Genomic DNA, 18,940 nt, shown 5'->3' with positions numbered 1-18,940 from the left:
TCTTCACATCAACCTTATAACGTAGGTACTAATAACATCACCATGTTACAGGTGAAGAGAGGTGACTTGCACAACACAGCTAGGGACTACTGGAGCTGGGGTTTTACATCAGGCAGCCTGGAATTTTAAAAACAGCACCTAGCCCAGGGCTTTGCCCTTAAGGCCTCAAATAATGGGTTTGATAATGTTGTTGATATAGCAAGAAAATCTGGAGTCATCCTCCAGCCTTATATTCAAGCAATCACCATGTTCCCTAATGCCTTGAATAGTTCTTTTACCTTATTTACATCCCCACTGCTCCTGCCCCAGGTCAGGTCTTTATCTGGACACTTCCAGAGCTTCTTGTTGGGTACTTTTTGTTTTCATTTCCTTCCCTCCTCCAATCCATTCTTCATACTCTTGCCAGAATTGTCCTCCAGAGCACAACTCTGATCATGCCAAACTCTTCCACACAAATCTTCTACACCTCCTCTTTGCTTAAAAAATAAAATCCACACTTTGTTAATGGCATTCAAGACCCCAACCTACCTCTCCATGTTTATGTCCCTCTACACTACACACCTTACCCTACACTCAGAATACATAAGTGATTCTCAAATATTTTTGTCTCAGGCCCCCTTTTAGCCATGTAAAAACTATTGAAGACCCCCAAATTCTTCCTTTCCTTTACAAAGCACACTGTTCTCAATACTGTTGACAGTTCTGTTTTGAGAAATAGCCAGCATACCCTCCCCAGAGTGAGTGATAGAGTGGATTATATCTATCAGTATTTACCACATTAAAAATTAAACAGGTTTGGTGGGGCTAATGGCGGACTCTGGGAGGGCTCACACTAAGGAGTACTTCCCAGAACTTCTGTTGCCAGTGTCCTTGTCCTCACAGTGAAACAGAGCCATCCCCTGCCTCTGCAGGACACCCTTCAACAATAGCAGGATGCAATTGATGTTCAAATTGACAGGCTCCTGGATCAGAACTAACCTTTAAATGGTAGCAGTAAAAGAAGCTTTGTGAGGAATGAGCCATTTCTCTAAAGAGTATCAGAAACAAAGGTCTGAGCAGAAGCAAGAAGAACTACGATCATGCAGCCTGTGGAACAAAAACCACATTCACAGAAAGACAGACAAAATGAAAAGGCAGAGGACTAGGTACCAGATGTAGGAACAAGATAAAACCACCAAAAAACAACTAAATGAAATGGAGACAGGCAATCTTCCAGAAAAATAATTCAGAATAATGATAGTGAAGATAATCCAGGACCTCGGAAAAAGAATGGAGGCAAAGATCAAGAAGATGCAAGAAATGTTTAACAAAGATCTAGAAGAATTAAAGAACAAACAAACAGAGATGAACAATACAATAACTGAAATGAAAACTCCACTAGAAGGAATCAATAGCAGAATAACTGAGGCAGAATAACGGATAAGTGACCTACAAGACAGAATGGTGGAATTCACTGCTGCGGAACAGAATAAAGAAAAAAGAATGAAAAGAAATGAAGAAAGCCTAAGAGACCTCAGGGACAACATTAAGTGCAACAACATTTGCATTATAAGGGTCCCAGAAGGAGAAGAGATAGAGAAAGGACCCAAGAAAATATTTGAAGAGATTATAGTCGAAAACTTCCCTAACATGGGAAAGGAAATAGCCACCCAAGTCCAGGAAGCACAGAGAGTCCCCTACAGGATAAACCCAAGGAGAAACACGTGGAGACACATAGTAATCAAATTGGCAAAAATTAAAGACAAAGAAAAATTATTGAAAGCAGCAAGGGGAAAATGACAAATAACATACAAGGGAACTCCCATAAGGTTAACAGCTGATTTCTCAGCAGAAACTCTACAAGCCAGAAGGGAGTGGCATGATATACTTAAAGTGATGAAAGGGAAGAAACTACAACCAAGATTACTCTGCCTGGCAAGGATCTCATTCAGGTTTGATGGAGAAATTAAAAGCTTTAGAGACAAGCAAAAGCTAAGAGAATTCAGCACCACCAAACCAGCTTTAAAACAAATGCTAAAGGAACTTCTCTAGGCAGGAAACAAAAGAGAGGGAAAAGACCTACAATAATAAACCCAAAACAATTAAGAAAATGGTAATAGGAACATGCATATCTATAATTACCTTAAATGTGAATGGATTAAATGCTCCAAGCAAAAGACAAAGGCTTGTTGAATGGATATAAAAACAAGACCCATATATATGGAGTCTACAAGAAACCCACGTCAGACCTAGAGACACATTCAGACTGAAAGTGAGGGGATGGAAAAAGATATTCCATGCAAATGGAAATGAAAAGAAAGCTGGAGTAGCAATACTCATATCAGGTAAAATAGACTTTAAAATAAAGAATGTTACAAGAGACAAGGAAGGACAGTACATAATGATCAAGGGATCAATCCAAGAAGAAGATATAACAATTATAAATAGATATGCACCCAACATAGGAGCACCTCAAAACATAAGGCAAGTGCTAACAGCTCTAAAAGGGGAAACAGATAGTAACACAATAATAGTGGGGGACTTTAACACCTCACTTACACCAATGGACAGATCATCCAAACAGAAATTTAATAAGGAAACACAAGCTTTAAATGACACAATAGACCAGATAGATTTAATTGATATTTATAGGACATTCCATCCAAAAATAGCAAATTACACTTTCTTCTCAAGTGCACATGGAACATTCTACAGGATAGATCACATTTTGGGTCACAAATCAAGCCTCAGTAAATTTAAGAAAATTGAAATCATACCAAGCATCTTTTCTGACCACAACGCTATGAGATTAGAAATCACTTACAGGGAAAAAAACGTAAAAAACACAAACACATGGAGGCTAAATAATACATTACTAAATAACCAAGAGATCACTAAAGAAATCAAAGAGGAAATCAAAAAATACCAAAAGACAAATGACAATGAAAACACGACTATCCAAAACCTATGGGATGCAGCAAAAGCAGTTCTAAGAGGGAAGTTTATAGCTGTACAAACCTACCTCAAGAAACAAGAAAAATCTCAAGTAAATAATCTAACCTTACACCTAAAGGAACTAGAGAAAGAAGAACAAACAAAACCCAAAGTTAGCAGAAGGAAAGAAATCATAAAGATCAGAGCAGAAATAAATGAAATAGAAACAAAGAAAACAACAGCAAAGATCAATAAAACTGAAAGCTGGCTCTTTGAGGAGATAAACAACATTGATAAACCATTAGCCAGACTCATCAAGAAAAAGAGGGAGAGAACTCAAATCAATAAAATTAGAAATGAAAAAGGAGAGTTACAACAGACACCGCAGAAATACAAAGCATCCTAAGAGACTATTACAAGCAATTCTATGCCAATAAAATGGACAACCTGGAAGAAATGGACAAATTCTTAGAAAGGTATAAACTTCCAAGACTGAACCAGGAAGAAATAGAAAATATAAATAGAATAATCACAGGTAATGAAATTGAAAGTGTGATTTAAAATCTTCCAACAAACAAAAGTCCAGGACCAGATGGCTTCACAGGTGAATTCTATCAAACATTTAGAGAAGAGCTAACACCCATCTTTCTCAAACTCTTCCAAAAAATTGCAGAGGAAGGAAAACTCCCAAACTCATCCTATGAGGCCACCATCACCCTGATACCAAAACCAGACCAAGATACTACCAAAAAAGAAAATTACAGACCAATATCCCTGATGAATATAGATGCAGAAATCCTCAACAAAATACTAGCAAACAGAATCCAACAACACATTAAAAGGATCATACACCATGATCAAGTGGGATTTATCCCAGAGATGGAAGCGTTCTGCAATATACACAAATCAATCAATGTGATACACCATTTTAACAAATTGAAGAATCAAAACCATATGATCATCTCAATAGATGCAGAAAAAGCATCTGAAAAAATTCAACACCCATTTATGAGAAAAACTCTCCAGAAAGTGGGCATAGAGGGAACATATCTCAACATAATAAAGGCCATATATGACAAACCCACAGCAAACATCATTCTCAATGGTGAAAAACTGAAAGCATTTCCACTAAGATCAGGAACAAGCGAAGGATAGGCACTCTCACCATGGTTATTCAACATAGTTTTGGAAGTCCTAGCCACAGCAATCAGAGAAGAAAAAGAAATAAAAGGAATCCAAATTGGAAAAGAAGAAGTAAAACTGTCAATGTTTGCAGATGACATGATACTATACATAGAGAATCCTAAAGATGCCACCAGAAAACTACTAGAGCTAATCAATGAATTTGGTAAAGTAGCAGGATACAAAATTAATGCAAAGAAATCTCTTGCATTCCTATACACTAAGGATGAAAAATCGGAAAGAGAAATTAAGGAAACACTTCCATTTACCATTGCAACAAAAAGAATAAAATACTTAGGAATAAACTTACCTAGGGAGACCAAAGACCTGTATTCAGAAAACTATAAGACACTGATGAAAGAAATTAAAGATGATACCAACAGATGGAGAGATATACCATGTTCTTCCATTGGGAGAATCAATATTGTGAAGATGACTATACTACCCAAAGCAATCTACAGATTCAATGCAATCCCTATCAAATCACCAATGGCATTTTTTACAGAACTAGAACAAAACATCTTAAAATTTGTATGGAGACACAAAATACCCTGAATAGCCAAAGCAGTCTTCAGGGAAAATAATGGAGCTGGAGGAATCAGACTCTCTGACTTCAGACTACACTACAAAGCTACAGTCATCAAGACAATATGATACTGTCACAAAAACAGAAATATAGATCAATGGAAGAGGATAGAAAGCCAGGAGATAAACCCACACACCTATGGTCAACTAATCTATGACAAAGGAGGCAAGGATATACAATGGAGAAAAGACAGTCTCTTCAATAAGTGGTGCTTGGAGAACTGGACAGCTACATGTAAAAGAATGAAATTAGAACACTCCCTAACACCATACACAAAAATAAACTCAAAATGGATTAGAGATCTAAATGTAAGACCAGACACTATAAAACTCTTAGAGGAAAACATAGGAAGAACACTCTTTGACATAAATCACATCAAGATCTTTTTTGATCCACCTCCTAGAGTAATGGAAATTAAAACAAAATAAACAAATGGGACCTAAGGAAACTTAAAAGCTTTTGCACAGCAAAGGAAACCATAAACAAGACAAAAAGACAACCCTCAGAATGGGAGAAAATATTTGCAAATGAAGCAACTGACAAAAGATTAAACTCCAAAATTTACAAGCAGCTCATGCAGCTCAGTAACAAAAAAACAAACAACCCAATCCAAAAATGGGCAGAAGACCTAAATAGACATTTCTCCAAAGAAGATATACAGATTTCCAACAAACACATGAAAGAATGCTCAACATCATTAATCATTAGAGAAATGCAAATCTAAACTACAATGAGATACCATCTCACACCGGTCAGAATGGCCATCATCAAAAAATCTAGAAACAATAAATGCTGGAGAGGGTGTGGAGAAAAGGGAACCCTCTTGCACTGTTGGTGGGAATGTAAATTGATACAGCCACTATGGGGAATAGTATGGAGGTTCCTTAAAGAACTAAAAATAGAATTACCATATGACCCAGCAATCCCACTACTGGGCATATACCCTGAGAAAACCAGAATTCAAAAAGTCACATGTACCCCAATGTTCATTGCAGCACTATTTACAATAGCCAGGACATGGAAGCAACCTAAATGCCCATCGACAGATAAATGGATAAAGAACATGTGGTACATATATACAATGGATTATTACTCAGCCATAAAAAGGAATGAAACTGGGTCATCTGTAGAGACATGGATGGACCTGGAGTCTGTCATACAGAGGGAAGTAAGTCAGAAAGAGAAAAACAAATATTGTATACTAACGCATATATCTGGAACCTAGAAAATGGTACAGATGAACTGGTTTGCAGAGCAGAAATTCAGACACAAAAGTAGAGAACAAATGTATGGACACCAAGGGGGTAAAGCAGAGGCGGTGGGGGGGCTTTGGTGTGATGAATTGGGAGACTGGGATTGACATGTATACACTGATGTGTATAAAATGGATGACTAATAAGAAAAAAAGATTAAACAGAGATTTAAAAATATTGTAACATTAATTTTTACATAAAAATAAATGTACTAATATAAATAACATTATTTAAAATCCTATATTTTCTGAAATAAAAATATATTAGTGAAAAGAGTGGTATTGTTTCACATTTTTACAAATCTCTCTAATGGTTGAATAGAGGACAGGTAGATTCTCATATGTTCATTCACATCTAATCTCTTGAAATACCACATGACATATAGCTTCCAGAAAACTCCATTGTATGTTCATGAGAGAATGAAAGTGAAAAGGGCAAATATCACTTTAACATTATCATGAAAAGACTGTGGGAACCCCAGGGTCCCTGGACCACACTTTGAGAACCACTGCTTTAGGTAAATTTCATCTTGCTTTTATACCTGTTCACCCTAAGCTTGTGACATTTCTTCTCTTTAGAGTGCTCTCCCCCCCCTTAATTTCTTCTTATTAAAACTCAACCCATCCGTCACTATTCAAAGTGTCACTTTTTAATGACCTTTCTCCATCTCCAGTAAGTAGTCCTTACTCTTTCGTGCTTCTGTAGTACTTTGATTGTACCTTGACTTACACTTAAAATACTCAATCACTTGGACAACAATCATTGAGTGCCTACTATGTTCTAAATGTGAGCAGTGTTTACCCTTTCTCTACTATCTTTTCCCTACCTACTCCCCCTACATTAAGACTTATCTTCAGCCCTGTCCTCCTCAAGCTGACAACCAAAGCAGTACATTAATGGTATAATTTTAGGCACACTGGTATAGTACTATGGAGATTTTTTTTCAGACTCAGAGGACCTTTCCATAGTTCTCAAATTACACCACATAAACCATCTGATTCTGCCATTACTTAAGAGCTCTCCTATACTTAAACCACACTAAAATAGGTCCGATTCTCTTTAGTAAGCAAAAAATTAAGAGCAATTTATCTGATAAATGTTTATAGGCATAAACTGAACCACTCTAGCCCTTGTCCAATACACCATGAATATTCAATTTGACAAATAAGTATTACATCAATTGTTGAAGAGTTTGAATCCCAGATGAGCGGGATGACCCTGTAGTTCCATGTCTCTATAATGCTAAGTTTCAAATGAGCACTAAGTATTTGAGTGAGGAGACCCAAATGATGTAACTTTAGACATGACACTGGACACTTCTGGAACTCAGTTTCTTCTACTAGATTAGAAGCCCCTTGAAAACAGAAACCATGTCTTTTTGATCTCTGCCCACAACAGTGCACAGAAAATAGTAAGTGCTCCATGATTTTTTGTTAAACAAATAGTTCCATGGTGAAGAATTATGGTAGATAAACCCCAAAGTCCTCCTCAGTTAGAAGAGCACAGGGCCCATGTGTCACAACCACTCATTACATATTTGGTGTCCACATGAATAAACAATTGAATAGTATTTAATCTCTGATTCTACCATGAGCAGGATGTTGCCCTAGGCGCCATGGTGTCACAGTAATGACTAAGACATGCTTCTTGCCCTCACAGAACTCAACATTTAACCCAATATTAGCTGTTAAGACAAACATCTGTGGAGCAAACAGAGCAGCTAAATTCATGCTTCCTTATCTGACTTGGAACACCAGAATATTTGAAATTCTACCTCTGACTGGCAAAATCACTTTTATTTCTGCTTTTAATAGACACATAGCTAAAGGCAAGGGCTAATGGGATGTCAAAGCAGTATCATCACAGCCCCTTAATTGATTTGAAGGTGCTTGCATAACTATTCAAGGCAAAATGATGTTCTCACTGATGGAAGATATAGAATGTACAATTTGCATCTCATCAGAAAAAAAAGAATTCCTTGGTTTCCTCTACAAAGCACTAATGTTCTCAATACTGCTGACTGTGCTATTTTGAGAATAGCCAGCATGCCCTCTGCACAGTTAGAGAGTCAGAGGAAATATTGCCTCCCCAGGTGTCAAATTTCCTTTCTGTAATGGAAGGATGTGTGGGACAGCATTTCAAACATAGTCACAGAGGGAAAAGGAGGCTGACAAGTAAGATGGATGAATGAGAGGGAAAACATGTGTTGAGAAGGAAGCTGTCAGGGGTAGATCCCGTTTGTGCATCAGAAGTGTCCTAATTAAAAATGCCCATCATAAGAGCATTTGGGGAGGAAAGAAAAAAAGGAAGCCCACTTCTCTGTAACACAAGAGATCTCAGAGAAAAGGCAGGCCTCTGGGGCTCAAGTGGACTGCAGTATTCACATAGGTGGCTGTATTCTGGCATCTAGGGTATTAACTGCTCCTATAACTCAACTCAGGAAATCTGCACCTTCATCCAGAATGCCTTTGCTTTGAAAGAATATCACAAATTCAGCTGAAATATAGAAGTTGGAGACATTGGGCTGTCACTATGCAATTCGGGGCTCAGTTTTTCCAACTTCTCATAAGTAATGATTTCCTTCTTTCCCGTAATTAGAGTCCTAAGACTTCTAATGTTTACAGTGACATTAGTCAATTCCCTAGATGCACTAGGCCAAATTAAATAAAGGACTTCAGGGAAATTTATCTATAGAACATGAATCTTTAATGAGCCTTCATCCCTATAACTCTTATAGTAGAGAGAGACTTGCAGCAACAGAGTCTAGTCACCCATGAATGCTGGGTGGACTTGAACAGATAAATGAGCATTCCTGATCCTCTTTTGCTTCTTGAATAATATAAAGGGAATGGATTAGATAATCACTGAGGTCTTTTCCACTGTGACCTTCAGACTCTATCATTCTTCTCAAATGTGCGTCCTCTTTCCTAGGAAGTGGTTAGAGGCCATTGTTAATATGTAGTGGGTTTGCGATGAGAGAGGAATAGTGGTAGTTAAGAGTACAGATCTCCTATTAAATGGCTCACGTTCAATTCAACCTCTACCACTTACTAGCTGTGTGACCTTGGTCAAGTTACCTAAGCTCTCTGCATCTTGGTTTCTTCATCTATTACATAGGGATAATAATAGTACCTATATCTCACAATTGCTAAGATTAAATGAAACAATCAACACAAAACATTTGTTACAGTATCTCCTATAGAGTTAACATGCAAGAAATACTTGCTGATATGATGTGTATTATGCATCTAGAGATTTGAGAGGATACATTATCTGCAGAATGTGGTTAGAGGCAGACCTGCCAAAATTGAGTGATTTCTGGAGATATGAAGGAGAAGAGAAACTTTTTTTATAAAACAAGTAAATGTTACTTGCTAATGTCAAAACTTATTTTATAGTGTAAAAGGAGAGCAATAATATACCAGTTTGCATTCATAGTCTTATAAATAACTTTTACCTTTTTATCAATTTATTGAAAATAGACTTGACTAACAAAGAGTATTTCATGAAAGGAAGGAGAACAAAAGGATAAATAAAGGATAGAGCAAGGGCAAGAGAGATGAATAAAAGACCAGCTTCTATTACCTTATATCATTGTTTGGTTTCAATCTCATTTCTATGTCTATTTATGGTTCATATTTAATTTGTATCTGTGTAATAAGTACCTTCTTTAATATGATCCAGAAGGAATGCAAAGGTAGACTCAGTTTGGGGAAGCTAAATGTAGCCTATGTACGTGATTTGGTCACGTCCAAAAATTTGGCTTTATTAAGAGAGTTCCATCCTGGATCCCAGGAAGAGTGTTACTATTGGCAGCAGCCATTCTTAGAGTTTTCTCCGTATTCCAAGACATTCCTGGTTAAATACAACTGAGTCACTCATAGAGTGTCCCTGAGGGTTTGACTCCACCAGTGGCCTTGGTATAACCCTGGGAACATTAGGCCAAAGCCTAAGTCTCAAAAAAGACCTTAAAACTGACCAGAATGCTATATCTGACACCAATGTCTTCAGAATTTGGCAGTACCAAACCACACCCACAGATTTCAAACTCAAGCCAGAATATATTTACTAGTCCAGAATATATTTAATATATTCAAAAGTCCAATATATTCAACAATATTTTCAATAGTTATATGGTCACCTGACTCCCAGCTCCCCATTGAAAATAACTTGATAGAATATACTTGACAGGCATGAAGTTCAGCAGAGGAAGGCCAGATAAAGATCATAATCCCATTAAATAAAAAGCACATCTACATTAATATTTTTCCAGTTAACAAAATTAACTCATTTGTCTTATTGAACTATAGTATTTATTTATGTATTTTACTGATGTAAAAACATCATAACACACAACCTAGAATTATACGCAAACCAGATAAAAGCAAGGAAGGAAGAAAGGAAGGCAGAGATGGAAGAAGTAAGGATAGAAGCCTAGTTCTAAAATTAATCCAAACAAAAAGAAAGCAATCCAAGAAATAGCAAAACCTAGCTAGAGTCTGGGGGAGATTGTGTGAGCTTTGTATGTCTGATTCATTCAGTTGTCATTGCTTGACTTTTCTGTTGTCTTATTGACTAAATCAGGTCAAGCACACAATCAATTGTTTGAAAATAAGCTGATGACCCCTTTCAGGGATAGAGATGATACCTCCTGGAAAACAAGTTTCAGTTATGCTGCATGATACAGAATATTCTACAGTGGTCATTCAGTGATTATTTGTTGATTGGCTTAGCTACACTAATAGTGAAAAAAATTATGCTGATAAATAGTCTAATTACCACTTCTTAAATCAAAAGCTACATGTGAAATCTGCCACCTAGATGAACTTAAGCATTCTTGAGAATGTTTATTTTTAAGAATTAAATAAAAGAAGAAATAACCAATCATTTCTAAGAAAAATTTGCGGTTTTTCTTTCAGTTGATAGTATACACAAGGATAAGAAATGCTAAATATAACTAAATATGACAGCTTTCAAAGGGACTGAGTCTTTGTGAGTTCTAGTAAATGACATACAACAGCAATGTCAGGAGGAGACCTACCTCCCCTCATGTTATCTATTGAAGAGTAAATGAGAACATGCACTGTTAAATTGGTCTTTTTTTTTTAACAACACATCTTTTTACTTTTTTAAAATTTATTTATTTATTTATTTATGGTTGTGTTGGGTCTTCATTTCTGTGCGAGGGCTTTCTGTGGCAAGCGGGGGCCACTCTTCATCGCGGTGCACGGGCCTCTCACTATTGTTGCCTCTCTTGCTGCAGAGCACAGGCTCCAGACGCACAGGCTCTGTAGTTGTGGCTCACGGGCCTAGTTGCTCCGTGGCATGTGGGATCTTCCCAGACCAGGGCTCGAACCCGTGTCCCCTGCATTAGCAGGCAGATTCTCAACCACTGCGCCACCAGGGAAACCCAAATTGGTCATTTTTAATCAATGTTTAATCATTTAGAATAGACAGAATGTATATCTCCTTTCATTAATATTAAATGAAAAGAAAATTTCTATATCCTAGGGTACAGAGAAAGGAATTACTGACCATTTTCATGAAGATTTAAGATTTTTGCAGAAATTTAACAGATGCCACATGGAAAGCAGAGGTGTTTGTAAAAGAATAAACTCTAAATGGAGTTAATAGCAGAGCCAAGCATTTCAGTGTTTTCTCCCCACTTCAATAGATTCTCATGGTACTCAGTAGATACCAAACTGCAGTGACTACTCAAAGCAAAATAGTTTTCAAGCAAATTTCTTCAAGCTTTCAAGGAATCCTGCTAAAAAGAGTAAGAACATGGAGGACAATCAATGAGAAAATAAGAAAAATGGAGCAAAAATGAAATGGAAAAAAGTGGGGATTATTAAACTGGAATTAGACAGAAAATGATGAATTTGGAAGACAGTCAAAGATCCAGCATATATACAATTGGTGTTTGAAGAGATTAGAAAATCTGAAACTGAAATAATTTTTTTCAATGGTCTAAGAGAAGAAAATATTCCTGAAATAAAACTGGACCAAAATCTATAGATTAAAATACTACATGATGTTCAAGGAGGGATGATACTAAATTAACAATGCAGACAAGTCCCAATTAAGTTATCAGACTCTTGTGGGCATTAGGTCAAGAACATCAAATCAACTATGAGCATAAAAAATTATCAGGTTGACCTCTGGTTTTCCTATAGCCACACTCAGTGCTAGAAGACAGTGGTAAACTGCCTACAAAGTTCTGAGAGAAAGGAAGTGTGATTCAGTAATTTTATACTTGGCCAAGGTATCATGAAACTAGAAAGATCAAAGGTATACATCCTCATATATTCCAAAATTTGGGTAATATAGGAACCATGGACACTGCTTGGGGACAATAATGACTTAAAAGTGAGTCTCAGCCAATTAAGACATGAATGAAGAAACCACAGTAAAAAGACTGATTCTGAGCATTGAATAAGTTTAAATATAGAATCAAGGCTAAATAATTTTGAGCAGAGTATATAAATGTTATAAACTACGGCAGTGTAGAAATATTATGCCTAAAAAAAATTGAGAGGCAAAGAAAGCAGGAGGCAGGAAAATAGTGTAAACATGCTGATATCCTCTTCTTTCAGAGTTAGGGAGTCAGAAGATGAAATTTAAGGCAGATAAGTACAGGCTTAAGTGTAATATGTTAAAGCACAAAATAACCTCTAGAGAAACTAAGAATAATCATATAAACAATACAAATTGGGTGGTGGAAAGGAAGGAAGAAAGATGGGAAGAATTATTAATATTAGGGGCTTCCCTGGTGGTGCAGTGGTTGAGAGTCCACCTGCCAATGCAGGGGACACGGGTTCGTGCCCTGGTCCGGGAAGACCCCACCTGCCGTGGAGCAGCTAGGCCCGTGCGCCATGGCCACTGAGCCTGTGCATCTGGAGCCTGTGCTCCACAATGGGAGAGGTCACAACAGTGAGAGGCCCGCATACCACACACACCAAACAAATTAATATTAATTTTTCATCAGTTATAGGTAATAAATAATATTTAAAGGCGATAAATAATAAAAAAAGTTATAGAATATTCTTAGGTCAACAACTTAAGAAAATCAACATTAAAAATGAAATAAAAACAGTACGGGCCAAGCAATAAGGGGTGTAAAAGAAATAAACAAATGAGAATTAAAAATAAAAATATCAGAAACATAGTTTGTAATAGCAAAAGACAAAAAATAGATGGCTATCAAAAGGGAATTGGCTAAACTTTTAAAAATAGCCACATAATTGAATAGTGTACAATTATTTAAAGAATGAGATAGAGCTTTTGGGGAAACAACCTCCAAGGTATGTAGTCAAGGAAAAACAGCAAGGTGTCAAATAGAGTACACAAGATTTTTCCACTTATGTAAATAAATAAGATGTTCAGTGCACACACACACACTCTCAATGCAAACATAAATACTTGTTTAGGTAGGGAAACATTTGCAATTTTGCAGAAGAAAGTATTAATAGAGATATTTCTTTTTGGGTTAAAGCCTAGTGTTATAGAGTTGAAGAGGTCTTATTTTTTACTTCTTTTTGTACAATTCATTAGTACTTTGACAAAAATAAAATAAAACTAGTTCAAGAAAATGCATATGTATATTCACATATATATGCATATGTATACATATAATTATATAAATACACATTTCTTAACAGAGTTTAATAGACACGTGTATAATTAAGGAAGCATCACAAACCAAAAGAATGAACAATGAATTAGCCAATAAATTTTGCCAGTAAGAAAAAAAACCAAGTTAGATATCTCACCTCATGTAAAAAATAAGTTCCAGAAGGATAAAATATAAATATAAAAATTAAAACTAGAAAAAAAAACTGTAAAGAAACATTCAATTGATATTCAGTTGGCGAAGGATTTTCTAAATATTATAAAAGACAATAAAAAAGTGAAGAAGCATCTGTAACAATATGACAGTCAAAGGGGTTCATATGTTTAATACTTTAAAAGCCTTTACAAACTTATGGGGAAACACATTTATCTCAGAGAAAAATGGTCAATATAATAAAAATAGATAAATCTATATATTTTTATTGAGTACCAACTTCGGGAATTTAGAGGTGAGCTAAGAGCTGTCATGGACTTTATAGTCTAGTGAGGGAAGAACATACTAGAAATAGGCAGATTCTTACCTCATAATTAGTTGGTCAAAATGGGCGGAAGACCTAAATAGATATTCCACCAAAGAAGACATACAGATGGCCAAGAAGCACATGAAAAGATACTCAACATCACTAATTATTAAAGAAATGAAAATCAAAGCTACAATGAGGTATCACCTCCCACCAGTCAGAATGGCCATCAACAAAAAATCTACAAACAATAAATGCTGGAGAGGGTGTGGAGAAAAGGGAACCCTCTTGCACTGTTGGTGGGAATGTAAATTGATACAGCCACTATGGAGAACAGTATGGAGGTTCCTTAATAAGCTAAAAATAGAACTACCATATGACCCAGCAATCCCACTACTGGGCATATACCCTGAGAAAACCAGAATTCAAAAGGACACATGTACCCCAATATTCATTGCAGCACTATTTACAATAGCCAGGACATGGAAACAAACTAAATGTCCAATGATAGATGAATGGATAAAGAAGATGTGGTACATATATACAATGGAATATTACTCAGCCATAAAATGGAATGAAATTGGGTCATTTGTAGAGATGCGGATGGACCTAGAGTCTGTCATACAGAGTGAAGTAAGCCAGAAAGAGAACAACAAATATTGTATATTAAAGCATACATGTGGAATCTAGAAAAATGGCACAGATGAACCTATTCATAGGGCAGGAATAGAGACGTAGACATAGAGAATGGACACGTGGACACAGGTGGGGAAAGGGAGGGTGGGACGAATTGGGAGATTAGGTTTGACATAAATACACTACCACGTGTAAAGCAGATGGCTAGTGGGAACCTGCTGTATAGCACAGGGAGCTCAGCTCGGTGCTCTGTGATGACCTAGATGGGTGGGATGGGGGTGGGGGAGGGAGGTGCAAGAGGGAGGGGATATAGGTATACATATAGCTGATTCACTTCATTGTACAGCAGAAACTAACACAACATTGTAAAGCAACTATACTCCAATTTAAAAAAAAATTGACTGGCCTTTATAAAGGGAACCACAACTGGTTACTTCCTTTTCTAAGCATTTAAAGCATTTTCAAGCCAGCTGCTACTCATTAACAATTGGGATATATTTTATAATATCAGTGGATATACAGACAGTATCAATGCATCCCTCAGTCTATGCTATGTGCTAGGCCATAGACGTGCATTATCTCATTTAGTCCTCACAACTCCAGGACATTGCTATTATTATTTCTCCCATTTTGCAAGTGGGAAAACTGAGGGGCTTCAAGAGATTATGCAATTTATCCAGATTCACATATTCGGTAAAAGGCTAAGGCATAAGGCTAATTAAGTCCTCTCTAACTGCAAACTTCATGCAACAAGGTAACAACATTTGTAAAGAGCACAATTTCTGAGAAACATATATATGCTCCATAGACACAAGCTAGCTCTATATGTCACACAAATGAATGCTTTTGCTGCATAGATAAACTAATTTACAATTTTTTACTTTCTATGATATATTTTCACTTAAAATATGTGTGTGTGTGTGTGTTCATCTTTGTTGGTTTCATTTTGCCTCTGTTAAGTCATTACTGCTGCGGTTTGATTAAATTAAATGATTGCCCTTGAACTCTCTCCATAATCCAAGGCAGCAGAGCAGGAAGAAACATATGGCACCAGTGCCATAGCGGCACAATTTTTAGGCCTCTTCAAGAATTATGTGGCCGGGGTGGTGATTGCTATCAACAATTTTGTGACTCCTAATTTAGAGTAGTAGATTCATGGCCTTAAAATGCAAACCTGTGGGTCAGCCAAGCAGTCTCTCTCCTGTATTCAGAGTCCAGTTTTTCAGCACACAGTCTCTGCATTTCCCTTCACAATGACCACTGCACTCAGGAGAACGTGGACCAACTCAGCACGCAAGGACAATAGGACAGGCGTTTGCTCTGTAAATAGCACACAGCATGATTACTAGAACAACTGATTTTGTATGAAGAGAAAGGAAGAAGAGGATGTGTGTGTGTGCGCGTGTGTGTGTGTGTGCATGCAAGCACATGCTTTCCATGCACAAAACAGGAAATTATTCATTTTATGATTATTTACAAGACCTTGTATCCAATGCTTAACTAAATGATGACTTTCTGCAGTTGCAAATATGTGAGCTTGAAAAATAGAATTTCACCTCAGCATCAGAGTATTTACACTGGAATTTTGTCCCAGCTAAAATCTGAAGTGCTCACAAATCTTATGACTGTGGGTCTGACATCTCTTTCTGGTTTGTTGAATTTATTCCTTCTGGACAGCTTTGCTGTATATTTTTATTGTGTGAGGCTGGTCTACATTCTAGCAAATTTGCAGTTGATTATCCTAAGCTCATTCAGGACCAGTTTCCAGAGATGGTTTGTGTGACCCTGTGGAAGCAAGTGTAGGACAATGATTTTTCTTTGCAAACTCATTAAACCTTTTATTATACTTGTACCAAAAAAAAAAGAGTTCATTTAGGGATTAAAAACTATGTCCTCTCCTAGAAAAGATATGATGTCCTACTTTAGATAATGCTATTAAACAGATCAACATGTCCTCTTTCTTGGACATGCGATACACTATGGCCCTTGAATCCTGATAAAAGTGTTACTACACTTATTTTTCATTATAACATATATGTGTGACTTTGTAGAATGTATTTTGCTTGAGAAATGGCTCCTTCTCATCCATCCTGCTGTTAATCTTTTGTTGAATGTCATTGTGCCATAGACAATGTGCACCTTGCTATGAGGAATAGGAGGGGATTGCTAGTTAGGATGACATCACCACAACCAAGCTTCCTCCTTCCTTACCCTGCCCCTTAGCTCACCCGCCTGGATCAGAACGTTGCATTATAAGCAAATGCAGTGTTTTCCCACAGTCATCTTCTCATGGGCTGTGGCAAGAAAGCACAAAAGGAAGATGACACACACCCTGTTTTTGAGTAAGGAAGGAAGGGAGTGTCAATATTGTTATTGTTCAAACATCAGAGAACATGAATAAGGACAGATTGTTGAAGACACCAATCAGGAAATTCCAAATACTGTCTCTCATCAACCCAAACTCTGTAGCCCTTGAATACTGAGGTCATTCTCATGTTACCCCTGTTTAAAGTCCCTCAAAGGCTCCCTCACCCCCAGGATAAATGCGAAGGGCCTTCACATGGCACAGGAGGTCATCTGTGCCCCAGGGCTCAGCCCTGTGTTTCTAGTCACTCCTTGACCCTTTGTCCACTAAAGCGGAAGTAAGCTCTTCGAGGACCCCACACACTCCAAGTGGTTTTTGCTCCTGGACCTTTGCTTAGGTTCTCCCATCTGCCTAGAACTCCCTTCCCCACCTTCCCCTGGCTAGCATCTAATCCTGTAATTCTTGCCCTCCCAAAAGACTTCCTCTCCTTCTCTTTGCTCCCATAATGCTTTGCATCTGGGTCTCTTTCTAGTTGGGTTAATTTATTATCTTCTCCTATTTATTCATGTGTTTCCCTGGAGCACCGTGAGGCCCTTTAACTATGAGACTGTGCCTTATTCACCTACCTATCCCGAAGCCCTGCAAAGACTCTGGCACATACTAAGAGCTTAATAAATATGGGTTGAATAAGTGAATTATCTTGAAAGGTTGACCTTGAAAGGGAAAAACTGAAACATATAAAATTAGCCTAATTATTTCTTTGCTTTGTTACCTTGAGCAAGTGACTTTTCCATCAAAGTCCTAATTTCCTCACCTTGACAATGGGCATAATGCGTGACAATTAAATAAGGAAATGTCTAGAAAGTGGCTTAGCCAAGTTCCTAACATGTAATAAGAATTAAATGAATGTTAGGTATTATTATTAACTAAATAATTAAAATGAAATCCATCCTTTGACTTCTAACATTTACATTTGTCAAGAGTTAAATTTTCAGAATTATTTGGTGTTTGTTCTTGGTGGGGAATTTTTTTTTTTTGGCCTCCTTTTGAGGATTATGTTGTGTCGTGTTACTCTTTTATCTGAATTATGCTGATCCTTTCCTCAATTTTTCTCCTCTCTATGTAAAAAGAAATAACCAGTAATTCAGGTGCCCAGTAATTCAGGGCTGGGTGACTCACACACATGTTGAGTCAGCAGGGACTCCAATTTAGAACCACATAAGCAGACATCATCCTCTGTAAATATTTCAAAAACTGATGGACGTGGCTGTTTTCACTATCAAATTACCGTATGTGTCTGTCACTCAAATCTGTTTCCATTCACAAATAAGTTTCATGATGTTCTGCTTGAAAAAAAGGAACCATGAATCTAAATTTCAAAATACATCAGTTTTAGTTGTTCTCACTCCCATCAAGGTTCAGCAAGGGAAGGGGAGGTTTATAATTTGGTGACGGAAGTAAATTCTACATGACCCCATAGGTCAGCAATGCCTTAAAGCACATTAAAAAACTAAAGGTCAAATCTCCAAAAGTCAAAAGCTATTTTCCAAGGGCAGAAATCTGATTTCTTTTAAGACCACAAACATGCTGATTTCCCTAAAGGTCTTGGAGATTTGCTTGGATTGTAAGTAGAACTGGAAATAAAGTTAACTTTAGCACTCTACTAATTACAGACCACCCTGGTGCTTGAGGCAGGGCAGCCTCCTTCCAGTACCACAAATATGCCGTGCTCATTTCCATCTTCTTGCTGTGACTCACACTTTCTCCTTCCTCTGCAACAACCTACTGCTCTCTTAGTTCAAATCCTGGCTCTGCTGCTCATAAGCTTGGAAACCTTGGGAAATTTACTTAACTCTCCCTAAACCTCAATTTCCTCATCTATAAATTGGGGGTAAAAATTGTATCCATCTCAGAGAGTTGTTATAATAAATTAGACAATGATTTCATTTTAGCCCAATTTCTGGCATTACAG

This window comes from Mesoplodon bidens (assembly GCF_964165515.1).
Source record: "Mesoplodon bidens genome assembly, chromosome: 8".
NCBI classification, from domain to species: domain Eukaryota; kingdom Metazoa; phylum Chordata; class Mammalia; order Artiodactyla; family Ziphiidae; genus Mesoplodon; species Mesoplodon bidens.
Note: the sequence above shows the minus strand (reverse complement) of the source record.